The 17910-nt window shown below is 42.7% G+C and overlaps 1 long non-coding RNA gene and 5 other non-coding genes across 6 annotated transcripts; 2 read left to right on the top strand and 4 right to left on the bottom strand.

Moving 5' to 3' along the window:
* Positions 1–598: 598 nt before the first annotated feature.
* LOC120097935 (uncharacterized) lies at positions 599–17247 on the bottom strand. Its single transcript, XR_005495857.2, has 2 exons — positions 11636–17247; positions 599–3409 (listed from the first exon to the last, which is right to left on the bottom strand). It is a non-coding gene; the product is annotated as an uncharacterized LOC120097935 (long non-coding RNA).
* Positions 1104–1201, bottom strand: Mirlet7d (microRNA let-7d). Its single transcript, NR_031774.1, has one exon. It is a non-coding gene; the product is annotated as a microRNA let-7d (primary transcript).
* Positions 1106–1200, top strand: Mir3596b (microRNA 3596b). Its single transcript, NR_037375.1, has one exon. It is a non-coding gene; the product is annotated as a microRNA 3596b (primary transcript).
* Mirlet7f-1 (microRNA let7f-1) lies at positions 2868–2964 on the top strand. The gene has a single exon (NR_037338.1). It is a non-coding gene; the product is annotated as a microRNA let7f-1 (primary transcript).
* Positions 2872–2960, bottom strand: Mirlet7f-1os (microRNA let7f-1, opposite strand). The gene has a single exon (NR_031806.1). It is a non-coding gene; the product is annotated as a microRNA let7f-1, opposite strand (primary transcript).
* Positions 3235–3328, bottom strand: Mirlet7a1 (microRNA let-7a-1). Its single transcript, NR_031800.1, has one exon. It is a non-coding gene; the product is annotated as a microRNA let-7a-1 (primary transcript).
* Positions 17248–17910: the final 663 nt, after the last annotated feature.

Raw genomic sequence — 17910 nt, 5'->3', positions numbered from 1 at the left:
GAGTTGGAAGGGCTCGGCACAGCACAGCCCATTTCAGGAGGTACCACCCCTGAGTTGGTACTGGTCCTGGGTTGTATAAAAAGCAGGTTGAGCAAACCATGGTGAGCAAGCCAGCAGTGTTCTACAGCTCCTTTGCAGGTCTTGCTTTCAGGTTCCTGCCCTGATTTTAACAAAAACCCTTCCCTCCTCAGGGTCTTTATTACAGCAATGGAAAGCAATCAAAGACACCATTCACCCTCCTTACCCAAGTTTTCATAGAACACATTACTATATCAGTAAAGTTACCTGCTTTCCTCATTTGGTAAATGTTTGAACCAGACTGAGGAAATGGATTATTTGTAAGGTAGTATTTACTTGTGCAAGTTCAAAGACTCAAGGGTGTATGCAAATGTAGCCACATTTATAACACATCTGTGAATAATGATAGTAGTCACTAATAGAAAGTGAAGTCAATAGATCTCTAATTTGGTGTCAGGTACAGTGGTACACACTTGTAACCAGCATTTGAGAAGTGGGATAGAAGGATCTCAGGTTCCAGGCCAGCCTAAGTTATACTATTGGGTGAGGAAGCCTCAGCACAAAATAGAAACGCACAAGGTTTTTAAATGTCATATTTTTATTGTCAATGTTAAGTCTACTATTCCAGCAACCACTTTCATTTGTGTTGTCAAGCTGCATGCTATAGTGAGTCACTTAACACAATTACCTCCCACACCTCAGAAAACACATGAATTTTCATAATTGGTGTTAAAGCCAAATAAATATCCCAAAGGTTTTGTTAAATGTTTTCTTTCAAACATAATATGGAAATAGCTGATGCTCCCCATGTCAAAGACAAGGAAAATTAAGTAAAAAATTAATATGAAAATTCTGCTTTCCCAAACTACCCAGTAACCCCCAAATGTGAGACACAGGAGCAACTAGGGTTTAACTTTGGAACCTCAGATTCTTACTAGATGCCTGTCGCTGACGCAGTGCAGTGCTGCTGTGTACTAACCAGTGCACACACTGTCTTCAAAAGGTCTGCAATGTTCCCATTCTTACGAGAACCACCTGCACGAAGAACTCTTGCTTACACGCATGGAACTGTATGCTGGTATGATAAGGCCCTAAGAAAGGCAGCAGGTCGTATAGTTAACTCCTTGTGGGCAAAATCTCTGCCCTAAAACTATGCAACCTACTACCTCTTCCTAGGAGCCCACTGTATTCTTGCTGGTCTTCTACTTGGCGGACGCACTTCACATACCTGTTAAGGCAGGCCTTTGAGTTATTTAAAATTCAACCACTTAGAATCCTTTGACTGATATTCTTAAAAGTTCTTGGCCACATGTTCTTGGCAAAAGCCAACAATGTGATCAACTAAAAGTCAATTTTAAAGTTACTTTAAAAATTAATCCAATTACATCAGAGGATTAAAAAAAGAAACTAACAGTCTACCACTCAGCCTACTGCATACTTTATTTAAAACAATTACCAAAACTTCAGATATCAAGTCTCATAAAATGGCCTCTTGGTAACCAAAAAATTACTTATCAATTGAAACCTAAAGCTTTCGCTATTTACAGGCCGCATACTTCTCACTTATAGCTAACATCTCCATTGACCCAGAAATTATTTCACTTTTTGATGCCTAAATTAAAACAGAAGCAAATTCGGTTCATGACTTTTATCACTGGCAAAGATCAGCTTTAAGTGATTCTATCACTTTCCATAGTCACTTCAGTAGTTAAAATATACCAGTTTTCCAAATTCCATCCACTTGGTGTAATAAGGATGTTAGTCCTCGTGCAATTAATAACAAAAATATAAATAATCATCTCCAGGCCTCAGTAAAGATTGTTTCAAAACTGCAACCGGTAGATATCCATGCTAGAGGAATAAGGGGCGGAAAACCACAGAATTTCTCGGCTACTTGCAACACATCCAACAGGCAGGTTATACAGTCTACTTAAGGAAAAGCCAAAAGGAAAGATTAAGCCAAAAAGAATCTTAGACATATATATCCCCGCCCCTTCCTCAATCTTTTATATGCCAAATTTAGAACAAAGACCAAGTTTTCCAAAGTGTCCACCTACACTAGATATTGAATAAAAATTTTAAATTTGGTTCAGGATAAATCACTTGAACTGAGCCTTTCCAAAGGAGTTTTGTTTCATGAAAAGATCATACTGACTATACCAATACACTGTAATTAGTTAGATTAACTGCCCCTGCTTCCACATTCTGCCTTTCCCACTCTTACTCCAGTTAAACAGCAAACACTTAAAAACCAGAGCTTCTGGCCTTGCCTAAGGTCCAACAGATAGTTTGAGCACTAGAAAAAGCTAAAACATGAGCCCATCAACAGTGCTAACATTCAAGTCACCTTTTTTAATACCCCTCCCATATTTTCTTTAAAGCTACCTATTAGGGATTTTGTCACCTGAGTTCTGGGTGACTCCTTTGTTTTGTGGGTAAAATTGAGGTCTGAAAAGAACCAAGACAAAAGTCAGAGCCCCTTTCCTTTGTCTGTCAAAATCAATATACCAGTGAAGTAATAGTAATAGTTACAGCATTTTAAGTATAATAAAATAACCAGATTTCAATTTGGTCCAGCAGTACACTTCCAGTTGGTATGTCCATTTACCTAAGGCATCTTTCTCTGGACATGTGTACCAGAAATGTAGAACAATGAATCTATTAATAACCCCAAAAGGCCTGGTCCTAGATACTTTTACCGTTCAGATATTTGCCTAAATTCTTTAAGCATGAATACTAAAAATGTCACATAACAATGTTTATTGCACTGAAGAAGTTAACTGTAAAACAAAGGGTCAGAATTCACCTAAGTTTATAATATCCTCTAGATAAAACAATGCAGCAAGTCTACTCCTCAGGGAAGGCAATAGATTGTATAGTTATCTCCTAAACAGGGTAAAATCACTACCCCACAACTATACAATCTACTACCTCACTCTGATAGAGCAATTTTTTTCTTCTGGAATAAACATCAGTCTCTTTCAAGAAAGGTTAACACGAAATTATCAACATCAATCAAAATTAAATCCTCATTTATGCTGACATAGAATACACAGTAAGTAAAAACTGCCCATTCCCATCATCTACTTGTTAAATTAAAAAGTCATAAAAGACATGCACAGCATTAATAAGCAAATGCTTTTAAGGCAAGTTATACTTTAAAACAGTGCAGTTAGTTCTTGGTTTCCTACTAGATCCACGAATGCAGACTTTTCCATCACCTTAGGAAAGACAGTAGATTGTATAGTTATCTCCCAGTGGTGGGTGTGACCCTAAAACTATACAACCTACTACCTCATCCCACAGTGAAGACAACATCCAGGGCAAATGCTGAAAGGAATCACAGTTGAGCACCACAGGAAGCCAGTTCCTCTTTCGTAATTCCGGTTCCCTGTATGAGGAAAAAGAAAATAATTAGATTTTCATTTCTTTAACTTGAACATGAAGTTTAACAGAACAGTTACATGTATGACCTATGTTGTAGTTTCATTATACTGTATGATACACTTGGGCTATAAACACCTAATTCAGTATGTTACAAGATCCAGACGTTACATCCTTACCACTGTCTACTACTGCAGCTTAATGCTCCCAATCCGAAAACCTAAGTTTCCAGAATAGCAATAGGAGATGACCAAAAGAGTGTGTGATAGCGTAGCCAAAATATGGGCACATTAAATATACTACATGAAATTATTGTCAAGTCAAGGAGTAAGGAAAAGTGTTCATGAGACATAAATGGATTATGTAGTGGACCTAGTAGTAAAGATTACAAATATAAGCAAAAATCTATTAACATTCCATGTCATTGAAGTTAAAGTTCAAAAAATAAAGCCATATTCAAGGTCAATAGATTTTTAGTTAGAGTACCAGAGAGGCTGGGACAAGAGGATTACTATAAATTTGAGGCCAAGCAGGGCTACGAAATTAAAACTCAATCTCAAAAACAAAAGTCAGGCAAGACTGGAGTAATAAGTATTTTACCAGTGCTAGGACAGCTACTGATCTAGAAACAGATAATCTTCTGAGAATCTGCCATCGCCTTGTACAGAAGTAACAGCATAAGTTTAACTTAATGAAAGGACAGTATAATTATTGCAAAGATATGGCTCATAAACACAAATACTCAGTACATACATAAAAATACCGCAAATAGCATTCATTAGTCATTAGGAAAGTACCTATCCAAAACAGGACGACACATATCCATTAAAGCTACTGATCAAAAAAGGTAATGAGGTCTAGAGATAGTCAGGGAATAAAAGCCTACCTATCACCAAGCCTGAACTAAATTCAACCTTCAGGATCCACATGGTGCGGAGAGCTGAGTTCCACAAGTCATCCTCTGACCTCTGCACACATACCATGGCAAGCATGCACAAACAAACATGTTTTAAAGTATTAATAGGTTCTAACAAGGGTGTAGACAAACTAGAATCTTATAGACTGTTGAGAAGAGTGAAACAGCAAAGCTGCTTTTAAGTGTAATAATAACTCACTAAGAATTTAAGCTGTCATCGACTGTAACAAGTTTAAGTTAGTACCGGACTCAAGTTAGAGATCCTGAAATACCACACCTAAATCCCTGGTGCACAGAGGCCCAGTCTCAGGTTGGGAGCTGATTACCAGAAAAACTAAGGCCTTACAGAGTCCGAATTTTCAGACTTACTTCTCAACCTACAAGAAGCAAGCTGGAAAGTTAATCACAAAATGGCCAGTGATATAAACCACTCATGGCCCTAAGTGATGAACATTCCTAAAAGGAATGACAGATTTCAGCAAGTTTCAGTCTAGAAACATCCTCATCTAATATTGGCCAGGACAGAAGGCTCCTATCAGAAACATTCTGGGCCTCACTGTAGGTATCTTTAAAATAAACCAGTGATGGTTTATAAGGTACATCTCCTGAGTTCTAGGAACCACTCTAGCACATTACTGAGTCTACAGAGTTGAGCTATGGGAAGCCTGTGAATTTACAGCCACTGAGTTTAAATTCAGGTGGCACCACTCCAGTAGCCTCTAAAGACAGGCAATCGTATCACATCTATGCTAACCACAACTGGTGTTCAGAGTTAGAAAATTAGCTGTTGGTGTTAACAATGGTCAGAACTACTTTTTTATGAGTAGCAACTTTTCCTAAGCATGCATGCATATGTGTGTGTATGTATGTATGTATATATATATATATATATATATACACACACACACAAAGAAAAATGAACACAAAAATTCTATACACAAATTTCGGCAGCATTTGAAAGTTATAAAGAAGTTTTAAATTCTAATCATCCACTTCAAACTGAACTCTCATACAATTAATTTAGTCTTTCTAGACTGCTTTTCTAGTCTTAATATTAAGACAACGAACAAAATGATCTCTGAAAAGGAAATATTTACCATACCAAACTTCCATCATTACTAAGTAAAAGTTTGTCCTTTTAAGTAAAAGTTCATAATAAGTTTAACAGCCTGTCCCAAATTGGAGGGAATAGAACATGACCGCCAACAGACTACAAATCTCATTTCAATTCTACAATGCCAAGATAGCTGGAGAGATGGCTAAGTGTTGAAGATCATTTCTGCTCTTCCAGAGGAAAAGCACCCATGTGTGTCTCACAACCACCTCTAACTCCTGCTCCAGGGATCTGGAGGACATCCATCCTGACCATGTGCACATATATACATACAAATAAATCTTTTTTAAAAAGGCCAAACCTCTATAAAATACAATCACCCCCAAGATTCAAGACTGCTCTCTGTTCCAAGTTTAATACCAACCTCCAACCAGCTTCCTCATTTAAAGCATGCCTGGGGTTAGGGGTAGCTCAATGGTAGAATGCTTGCCTAGAATACATAGTCAAGACCCTGAGGCGTTCAATCCCCAATACTACACAAAAAATATAAATGTTATAATCTCTCAAGGATTTCAAGGTGTATGCATGTATAAATGGTGCTTTAAAAAAGCAACCCAGGGGGGCTGAAGAGATGGCTCAGAGGTTAAGAGCACTGCTTGACTCTTCTAGAGGATCCAGGTTCAATTCCCAGCACCCACATGGCATCTTACAACTGTTTGTAACTCCCATTCCAGGGAATTATTCTTACACAGACATACATTTCGGCTATTAAACCACCAATGCACATAAAATAAAAATAAAGAATCCATTAAAAAAAAAACCTAGGACTTCATACATGCTAAGCCAAGTGTTCTGACACTGAGAAATAGTCCTAAAATACAATGTTTTTCAATCTTGATGAGTGCAACAATGCTTACTTTAACTGTTTCTTCAGGTCAATCTAGTAATTCAAGACAAGAGCTAGTAACACAATTCCCAGGATGGAGAGATGGCTCAGCAGCTAAGGGCACTTTTTCTTTCTTGCAAAGAAACCAGGTTCAATTCTCAGCATCACAGAGGCTCACAATCACCCATAACACCAGTTTCAGGGGACTGAATGCCCTCTTCTGACCTCTGTACCACACAGACATACCTGTGTGTAAAACATTTACACAACCTAAAAAGTTATTTAAAAAGTTTACAAGGAGCAAGTAGGTATTTGAAAAGTTCTGCTTTGATGTAATTTGTTTCTTGTTCTGTTTAAAAAAGAAGGAAAACATTCTAATTAAAAAAAAAAGTTTACAAGGTATTTTTAAGTTGTGTTGAAACGAAGGAGACATAAATCTACACAATCGCTCTTCATAAGCTACTTTTACCTCTTCCAACACAACAAGAAATTTTTCTTACTATTTTTTGTTTTGAGACACACAAGATCTTACTTAACCCAGCCCAGGCACAAAATTCATCAACAGTCCTCCTGTTCCAGATTTCCAGTGCTATGAACAACAGGTGTCTGAGCCATCATACTCAGTATCTATAATCCTAAACCGTTCTACACATTTCTATAAATTCTTGATACTAATATAAAAGATAATGCTGTTCACAAACTAATATTAACCTTCAACTCCTGAATATAATTATATTCACAAACTGGTTTTGGTAATTGCGCCTGATCTGCTATTTAGAACTTGATTAGGGCAAATTGGAAGCTAAAATCTAAAGTTAACACAAGGTTAGATAAAGACGGAAAACCCCTAATAGCACTTAGAAATAAAGACAACTGAACTATGTAACACCTAGTCAGAACTAACTTTGCAACTTTCAGGTTTTTTTGGTATTTTTCTGTGTGTGGAGTAGCTCAGTGTATATAACACACACACACACAAATTTCACTTGGGCACAACTTTCTAACAAGTAAAATAAAATGTTTCCTAGGGGAAGTCTTGAACTTCAATTTCACTTGCTTATTATATACAATTCAAAATCAGAATACTATCTGTCCCTCTCAAATACTCAATGAATATGAACAAACTGTTGATGCATGCTCAACAAACTCTTCAATGGTATTTTGGTTTTTCTTTGATAAAGCACTTTCAGTATTTCTAGTAATGGTAAGTAAATTTATGAGCAATTGACAGATGACATTTTCTAGAGTCCTGTTTCTTTAATCAAAGTTAATCCAATTTCAAGATCTCTATTACCCCATTTATTAAGTACATTGCACTAATCCTGAGGTTCATGTTAAGTTTTAAATAGCAAAGTATTTACTAGGTTAGGTCACACTTCCCAAAAGGTCCACTTCCTGTCTTAGGCATATGGCAGACACTTAAGACACTCTTAGCTAATTAACTGTCTAAAAAGCAATCAATGCCAAGACAGTTCTCAATTGTCCTGAGTTTTCCACTGTAAACTGGAGTATTATATGAGAATACACAAGCTCTACGCTATCCCCACATACCTAAACACTTTCTCTAAGCCTAACTATGTGCAAACATTTAGAGGAAGGCAGTGAGTCCAACCTGGGTGACTTTTCTACTTATTTATCATTCTACATAATTTTTTTCTCTACTCTAAACTCTCCTTCCTTCTCTACACTCAAAAGCCCTGAACAGCCACCATAACCTTTAACCTAGACCTAGTTATTTAATATATAGGTTGCACAACTTGCTAAAGTTAACTAATCTAGGCAGACAACTCAGACTAAGTTCCTTTCTAGGCATTTGTCAGTCGAGTAAGCCAAAAGAAAACAAGATACGGGGTTGAGCAGAGTGACACGCCTTTAATCCAAGCGCTTGGGAAACAGAGGCAGGGAAAAAAAAAAAAAAACTCAAGTTCCAGGCCAGCTAGGGATCCATTTGAGAGCAAAAACAAAATATTTTTTTAAAACGATATGGGAATGAGTTAAGATGGTGTCAATCCTTCCTTCCCAGGATTTCAATGTACCTTCATCTTATCAGAGAAAAATAGAACTGGATAACTAGTTAAAACAAAAATGTTCCCTAACCATATCCACCACTCATAGCAATTTAAAACAATTATCTAAAATGTCTCAAAATATTCCTAAAATAACAAAAGTATCTATCTTGCAGCTGTCTTAGAAAATTTAAATCTTGTATCTAGAAAAGGCCTTTTCTGAGATAAGGCTGGAGAACCAGAAACCTATCTTTAAGACAAACATATTCAGGTAGCAAATCTGACTTTTGAAAAGTAGCTAAGCAATGCATCATAGCTACATTATTCATTAACAAACAATTACCAACAGTGAGCACCTGAAACTTGAATAGCTCAAAATGGTACACACTGTAACTAAAATATACTCCTGCTGTAAATGTAAAATACGCTAGATCTCACTAGGTACCAAAACCACAAGCCCATTCTATCTAATTAACTCAGTCTACTTTTAATTGATTGCATAATGCACAGAATACCCACAAACACAAGGACCATGCAAGGGGCCCCCCTCACGCCCATTACTACAGTCCTGAGATAACGTGAAAAAAAAAAACAAAACACTGACAATTAGTAAAAATATTCTTTGTAGTATAAAATATTCTTTATAGTGTAAAGTTTCTAAAGATATTGAAAGTTTTGAAACATGCTAGCCTTGAATGGCAAATATACTTCCCCACTCATACAACTAACTTAAATGGGGTGGGCTATTTGTTTACACGTTTCACGGAATATGACTACAGAGCTGTTTTCTTATTCCTTGGAGACCAGTGTTATAATAGTGAGGAAATGTGCCCTTCAGGACATTAACCATTTTTGCCACTCAGAAAATTGTACTTTGCAGGAAAACAAAGCACATTGGTGATTTAAACGTTTCTAAAAAGTTTCTTACCACCACACACTACAATAATTAAGGATACATGATTTGGAAGATTGGTGTGGTGTTTCCCTCCATCCTTTCTTTTTATACAGCCCAGGATGGCCCAGAACCTTCTGTGTAGCAGGGAATGACTTCTAACAGTGCTGGGACTGCAGGCAGGTTCCGCCCAGCCCAACTCCAGAGCACTACGAGCGGAACGGAAGCCAGGGCTCAGGCATGGCTGACGAGTACTCAACTGAGTGAGCTACACCTCAGTCTTTTAAAAACATCTTTTTCAATTATGTTGTGTTGTGTCTGCACAAATGTGGAGATCAAAGGACAACTTGTTGGACTCAGTTGTCTCCTTCCACCATGTGGGTGACTCCCAGGGATCCAAACTCAGGTCACTGTCAGGCTTGATGGCAAGTGCCTTCATCCACTGAGCTATCTGCACCAATGTCACCAATTCACACTGAGTTCTGCAACATTAATTACTGAAATGAAAGGGCATGATATTGAGGATGCTATTCTCTAAACCAATTAGTTTCCTTAGTTCAGGGGGAGGCTTATAAGGGACATTCCCAGGACCCAAGAAATTTAGATGAAACCTAGTTCATAACATTTAACTACTATGAGCGTTTATTTTATTAGTACTGGAAACGCAATCCACTAATTCAGGAATGTCTGACACATTTTCTGAAAAGGAGCAACAACTTCAGCAGGGCCATTTGTTTCAATACTTCACTGTGTGACCCGAGTCACATTTATTTTTAATACTTCACTGTGTGGACTGAATCACATTTATTTTTTTCAGACATGGTTTCTTCATGTAGCCAGGGCTGTCCTGGAACTTTGCTCTGTAGACCAAGCTGTCCTCAAACTCTGAGCTCCACCCACCTCTGCCTCCTGAGTGCTGGGACTATTTTGTGTGCCACTGCTGCCCTACACCTTCTCTATAACCACATGTTTTGCATTCCTCCACCTTTCCAGCTTTAAAAATTGCCAAGTCTCAAATTTAGCACAACTTCATTCAAATTACAGTGAAGGAGGGCACAGCCTGCTTCTAGTCTATAAAACTACCAATTTCTACAATAAAATTACCCATAGGGTAAAATGCACACCCCATTTACACAATTTTGAAAATACTTTTCAGACCCAACTTAATTTGGAAGATTTCTGTCCTCTAATAAAAGTTCTTACATTTCCAATTGGTATTTGTTACACTAACAACTTCAAATTTTCCAAATTATTACTCCTTCAACAGACAGAACATAATGAAAAGCCAGAATGAAGAAAAAAAATCTGCATTAAACTAATTTTTCTTATAAAATTGTCTGACTTGATGTTCAGTTTTCTTCACAAGATTGCCAGGCAATCCAAAACAAGAACACTGATGTTTTTAACTTCAAGAACAGGGTGCCAACATTTTTCAATAGTTAAAAAAGAATTCTGTCATCATCTTCCATTTTAACTCAAGTTTCCAAAGTTTGTCTTCTCCCCCGCGCTACCCTTTCATAATTAGATTTTTTTACACAAAAAGTTGAAAACTAACACCCACGATCACCTCTGACATAGACCCTTCACTAACTAGATCATCGAAGGACTGTACTGGCCAAGGACATAAAGGTTACCACACTGCCTCCACTAAAGAGCGCCGAGAAGTTTATTAGCCGGCCTCCGAGAGGCCCTAGCTTCCAAGAGTTTGCAGCCTCCCAGTCAAAAGGCCAGACTCGTTTCCGGTGCCACCGAGCTGCAAATCTCCTACCCCATATCCCCTGGGATACAGTTTCCTCCCGCTCCCCTCCCCCTTGCCAAGGACGGGCCGCCGCAGCGAACCTCCAGCCCCAGCAGCTGCTCCAGGCCCTCAGGCCGCAGTTGGCCGAGCGGAGCAGGGGCAAGCAGCCAGCGTTGGCTCTCCGTCCCTCCCTGCCAGCGCCTTCCCGCCCCGTCCCTCCCCCCGCACTTCCTACCTTCCTTCATCCCAACCCCCAAAGCCAAGGTCTCCCCGGCCCACAAACCTGATGGCGGAAGTGACGTCATAGGGGCTGGCTACGTACGCAGCCAGTCACGCCACGGCAGGAGGCGGCACCAGCCAACCGGCGCTAGCCAGAGGGCGGGACTTCCGCCCGCCCGCAAGTTTGATTGAAGCGGGGGGAGGGGCGAGGTGAGGAATGTGAAGAATGACCCCCTCCCCCGCCCGGTCGCCGAGAAGCTGGGCGGGAAGAAGAGGGGGCTGGGGCAGGCCAGCGGCCACGCGGCACCCCTCCCCCGCCCGCGCCCCACGGCCCGCAGCCACGGCGTGCCGCCAGCCCCAGGGACAACCGCCTGCCCGAGGTGCCCAGGACATCCCACGGGTCCCAGGGTGCGGCGCGGCAGCCCACAAGTCTTCCCTCCTGCCCGCCCGCTGCCGCCCCGAGTCTAAAGGAGGAAAAAATGGCGACCTCCCCGCGCTGGCCTTCACGCCCGCGGTACCCACCTCAAGCTCGCAGAAAAGGTTTCCCGCTGCCGCCAGGGGAATGGTCTGGCCTTCCCCACCGTGGCCCTCCACCGCCGCGCCCGGAGAGCAGCGCGCGAGAACCCGGATGGAAGCGCGGGCGGGCGCCGCCTCAGCGGCCTGAGGGAAGGCTACGCGCGCGCCGGGAATCCGATGCGGGGGCGGGAGCTGCGGGCAGGGCGCGCGCCCATTGGCAGAACTTCTTGACTGACGTGTGCCTCGCCCTTTCGCCTTAGCTAGTCGGGGCTCACCGGGACCCCACTGGAAGGTGATGGCTGAGCCCGCCCCTGCCGCGGAGAAGGCGGGTCTGACCCGCCCACCGTGACTGGCTCCTCTTTCCCTACTGGAGGACCGGGAGAATAGCGAGGACCGTCCTCTGAGTCCCGCCTTCCGCGGTGATGGGCAAGCCGTGTCACGTGGCCGCTATTCGCTCGACCCGCTGCAAGGCGGGAGGTGCTGGAGTGTTCAGAGCCGTTTTCACGTGTACACACGGCGATGGGTCCATTCAGAGTTTTCCCTCTCAGGGGCTCGGAGGCTCGACGCCAAGGTACTCCATGGCTCAGTTCACCCATCTGTCATATGCATCTATGGCATAACTTTTATCGCTTTTATTATTTTTTCTTTCCCATGTATAGAATTGTTTGTGTTAAAACTTCTTTTTCAAAATAATCATTACTTATTCTCTTTTTAAACCAATGCGAAGGTATTTCTCCATTCTTATCGGAACTTTCCATAAACTAGGAGTCTAGAATCGCTGTGCTCTAGGTTTGGTTTGGTTTTTTTTTTTTTTTGTTTGTTTTTTGGTACTATTTAATGGTAGTAGGTTTGTGCATAATGTGAGAGATAGGAGAGGGAGAAAAGGAGAGAAAGACGGAGAGAGGGAGGGAGAGAAACAGCAACCAAACCCTGTGAGCATTCATCTGCAGTCCATCCAGGGGAAAGGGCACTGTACACGTCAGCAGCGTGCTTATATTATGAACTCAAACTGTCAAGCTTCCTTACATTCTCTGACCAACGTAAATGACAAGAGAGTTTAGAAGATGGAGAGTTTGGGGCTAAAGTGAACGAGAAACTAGAGGAGCGGAATGGACTTGGCCTAATGGGAGGGGGAGGATTTGGGGAAGGCTTCAACCCTCAGGGTATACTGTGAGAAAGAGGGTTATAAACCAAAGTTATGACACAATGCCGTCAACTCTTCATACAAAGCTAGATTCCTCACAGTAGGTCTTCTTCCATAGGAATAGCTGGGTGGGTTTTGCGGTTTAGTTTTTTCTTTTCAGTAAACAGAAACCTAATTTGAAGGTGATTCATAGAACCAAATGCCTAAATGTAGCCATCTGCCCAGAGGTCCTAGGAGAAAGGGCATTCCAGAGGGGCATTCTAGACTACAGGAACTGGGACCTATAAAAGAGAAGCAACCCACAGAGAAGCAACCCACTGGGCCCTCAAAGGATTGGGTGCATGTGAAGATGGAAGATAAGCAAATTCCTTCAGCTGAGGTCCTTGTGCCCAAAGCCCTCCCTGTGTCCCTGAGGCTTTGCCACCTTGGGGTTCCCACTCTACCTTTAGCATGGCTCCTTCCAAATTTCCTCAAACCGGACAGACAAATCAGTATTTGTAACCAAAACTGTCAAAAACATACATGCTTCTAGAAATGTCCTCTGGCCTCTTTGCCTCAGCTCTTCCCTTGTTAAGATCTTCTTTGACCTGTGTCTTCTCCTTTGTCCCTGCGTTCATTGTTCATTACATGACTTCAAGATGATCAGTTCACCTCTTGATCTCCCTACTGTTCATCGATTAGATTAGACTCTCTGTCCTTATTCCTGGGTGTGATGGGCCATTTTAGTGTGTCAGTTTAAGCCACCATACCCCAAGATACCTTTGTTAAATAACATTGCTGGATGTCTGTGAGGATATTTCTAGAAGACATTAGCATTTAAAATGGGAAACTGGGGGTTGGGGATTTAGCTCAGTAGTAGAGCGCTTGCCTAGGAAGCGCAAGGCCCTGGGTTTGGTCCCCAGCTCCGAAAAAAAAAATTGGGAAACTGAAGAAATACAAATGGCTTTCGCTAACATGAGTGGGTGACATCCAATCCATCCGGGGCTTGAATAAACCAAAATGGTACAGGGACACAGGGTGGTTGAACTCTCTCTGCTTTCTGACTTCGAGGCCTTCAGATTACACTAGCAGCTGCTTTCCTAGGTCTGCAGCTTCATATGGAAGAATGTGGGCCACAGCCCAGCTAGATGGCTCAGCAGATAAATGTACTTGCCTCCGAGGCTGATGACTAAGTTCAGTTCCCAGAATCCGCATGGTAGAAGGGAATCAACTCCTGTCACATTGTCCTCTGACCACACAAATGCACACATACATGCTGAATAAATGAAATTTTTTTCAAGGAATTTATAGGACTTCTTGGACTTTATAATCATTGAGCCAAGAACACACACAGATGCTCCTTGGCTTATGCTAAACTGTGGACCCAATAAATCAGTATGGTAAGACTGTCATAAGGTGGGAGCCTTAAATATACTACTGGTTCTGCTCTCCTGGGAAATGCTGACTAATACACCAGATCTCCTTGGCAGTTGGCCTCGGCCCTGTTACGGCCTGGCCTGGCTAACCTAAGAAGGATATTCGTCAGTGTCTTCCACACCCTCATCTTCTCCAGATGCCCATGACTCCTACTACTCCCTGAGGAGTAGTCACAACAGAAAAAAAGAATTCGATAAGCAGAGGCCTCCGGCAGAGAGGGACACTTCCCTTCCCAAGGTTATCCTTAGAGTGGACATCAGTTCTATGACCCACCTCACATTATCTTCCTTAACCGGTTTACAAATGTCATAGCCCAGGATTCCACGTGTTCATAGAAATGCTCGTTACTCTCAGGCAATGGTTTAAATCTATTTTAAATTGGCTGACAGCATTCAAAGGAACAAGAGGTTTAATTTGAAAATGTCTGGATTTGTTGGTTTTCTCAGGAAAAAAAAAAAATTGGAATCTCTTCACTGAGTCTGCATTCCAACATGACAGTATACTCTCTATGTGCACCGTGAGCGCCACTGTTTGTCAGTCACCAAGGAGCCAGCTTCATTTGTATTACAAGCCTGGTCCCTGAGGTCACTGAATGAGCCCTCTGGACTGGAAGGACAGTCTCCTCTTGGGGTGGGGGTCAGTGTGAGGTTTCAGGCTTAGCTGACGCCTTCACCACAGAGCTGAGGTGGCGGCACAGGCAGAGCAGTGCTGCAGAAGTCACTCTCTAAATGAGGTCAGTTAGATTTCCTTCCTAAGAGTATACCGGAAATGCACGAAGAGGAGAGAGCCCTCTTGACCTCAGCCCCAGAGCTGCAAGGACAGACGGGGAGAGGCCTGTCTGCAGAAAGATAGAGCAGAGAAGCAAGAGGCCTGGGGAGATGGCTCAGTGTGGGCATTAGTTCAGTCAGTCCCAGCACCCACATCAAAAGCCAAGTGTGGTAGCATACACCTACTTTCAGTGCTGGGGAGGCACCAGTCAGCCCAGCAGAGTAAGCGAGCCTCAGGTTCAGTAAGAGACCCTGTCTGAAGAAATAAGGTAACTAGCATTGACTTCTGACCTCCACCCATACATACACACGTGCACAAGCTACATGTGAGAGCACTCATGTGCACACGTGCACACACACACACACACACACACACACACACACACACACGGTGAATAGGGGTTATGACAAAAGCTGAGTCCCTGCGTTCTGGGATTCCTGAGGTCACAGTGATGAACCAGTCTGCCTCCATCTTGGGCTTGAAGCCATCGGACAGTAAGGGCAAACTAGGTAGGTGCATTCCTCGTTATGATTAAATCTGTTTCTCAACCATTGGCCTGTGCCCTACGTGGAACCGTGACTACAAATGGATCTGTGCTGCCTGTTCCAGGAAACAACTACTACGTCCTTGATTCAAAAAGTTGTAACAACCATCTTGCAACCCTACCATTGTTTGAAGAGATTGTTACGAAGTCCACCTTATGTTTTCCTCTTGTAACCCCGCCTATTTAGCCCACCGGTCAAATTCCCCCATTTGGAACCCCCCCACCCCTGAGCTATAAAAACCTTGCCTTTCTCATATTCGATGCTGATCTCTTGAACCCAACTTTTGGGGAGAGACAGCCCAGGTACATGAATAAAGAAGCTTGCTTTAATTTCATGATTGGGATTGGTGTCTTTCTTCTCGTACGCTTGGGATCAACAACAGCACCATTTCCCCAGTAAGTGTCAGACTCATTTTCCTCCCTTTACAGGAAGTATGTGGAGTTTGTGTGAGTCATGTTCAACCGTAAGGAAGTTGGGGAGAGGATGGGCGCAAGAGTAAGATTCAGAACCCACATGCCAACCACCTACGAACTGTGCGTTTTGAATATATTGTTCAGGTACTCTCGTGTTTACCTACTCCTGCGTAACGGGGTCCCCAAGACTTAGTCAGTAGGTTACTTACCTAGCAAGCAGGAAGGTGAAATCAATCCCCAGTACCCCACAGACTGAAATAGATGGTGCATCCCTGTAATCCAGCACTTGGAAGGTGGAGGCAGGAGGATTATAAAATTCAAGCAATCCTTGCTCAAGTTCAAGTCCAACGTGGGACACATCATTCAATGGGTATGCATAACTGGTACTCACAAACCCTTCCACAACTACTTACTGAGTTTCTGAGTTCCATGGTAGATGTTTAATGAAAACCAACAGACTGGAATTAAAGACTGCGCTCCTTTGGAGGACTACAGCAGTGTACTTTTAGGGATTGTTTTCAAGTCAGAGATTCTAGGGTAGACTAACACTCAGGCCTAGGCCAGGCAGATGTGGATCTGTATATATAGTTCACTACCTAAATAATTGTGTGATCTTGGGCCAGTTATTTAAGTGCACTGACCTCAGAGTTTGCTGGTAGAAGAAAATAGGTCTCAGCTCTTCCAGTTGTTTTAAGAATTAAATCAAATCCTTAGCATAAAACGGTAGCTAATGGGGCATACATAGTAACCGTTGGGCAAACTAATTATTATTGTGATGGGAAAAGAACAGGACACGAGAGCAAATCAACAGCTTCCGTTCTAGGGATTGGTGGCTATTGTAAACCTTGTGCCTGTCACTTTGCTGAGTTAAAATTTGCATAACAAGTAATCAGAGACCTCTGTAGTCCCCATTTAGTTGCCCCGAGAACTCACCTATGCCACCACCAGGCCAGGAAACCTCCTTAAGAAGCAATAAGAAGGGCTGGGGATTTAGCTCAGTGGTAGAGCGCTTACCTAGGAAGCGCAAGGCCCTGGGTTCGGTCCCCAGCTCCGAAAAAAAGAACCAAAAAAAAAAAAAAAAAAAAAAAAAAAAAAGAAGCAATAAGAAGCCAGGCAGTACTGCCTCACCCCTTTAATCCCAGGACTTGGGAAGCAGAGGCATATGGATCTCTGTGAGTTAGAGTTCAGTCTGGTCTACAGAGCTAATTCCAGGACAGCATGGGCTACAAAGAGAAACCCTATCTGGGGGTTGGGAGTTAGAAGCAACATGCTTCTTAATAAGTAGGTTTGCCCAACAAAGGAAGAAGCCTTAAATATCAGTTACCAGCTGGGTGATTCTTATGGAGAGAGAAATCACAGTGTGGGAAGAAGCCCCCACCCCCACCCCACCCCCACAAGAAGTAAAGTGTACCTACTTTCTAATTGGAGCCAAAATAATCAAAGTTGTTGACATTCTGGAGCCCCAAACAGGACTTTACACCATGGACTTCATGGCCTCAAGCCCACTTCCCTGTGCAGAGGGCACCCTAGTGGAGGAGGCAGAGGAGGCAGAAGGTGGGTCCAGAAAGCAGCTTTCTCCGACTTTGGCAGGGAGCCGGGCACTGACAGGCACAGAACTTCCTCCAGCATTGTGTATTCCACCCACGCCCTGGCCCTCTCAGCTTGCTGCCCGGGACCGGGAAAGCCGGGCCTCCAGAGCCAGGAACCTATATTGGGTCCTGCACACATTTAGGCAGGACCGAATGAGTGATGTCTGTTCCTATGGACACTTTAGCCTGGGCACGGATGCCTTCCAGGAGCCTCAAGTCAGCCATGTCCTAGTGCAGATACTGTGTTCCGGTGCTTCAGCACAGCCTCTTCATCTGCTGTAGAGCTGGCGCCAAGCCTGGAGGAGGCCCGCTGGAGCCACTCCAACAAGGAGGAGGGCTCCGGCTCCGGCTCCTGCAAGGCAGTCCTCGACGCTGGGTGTCCATAAGCAGCCATTTTGCCTGCATC

The sequence above is a fragment of the Rattus norvegicus genome, chromosome 17 (assembly GCF_036323735.1).
Source record: "Rattus norvegicus strain BN/NHsdMcwi chromosome 17, GRCr8, whole genome shotgun sequence".
Lineage (NCBI taxonomy): Eukaryota > Metazoa > Chordata > Mammalia > Rodentia > Muridae > Rattus > Rattus norvegicus.
This window is presented reverse-complemented; position numbering and strand designations above follow the sequence as displayed.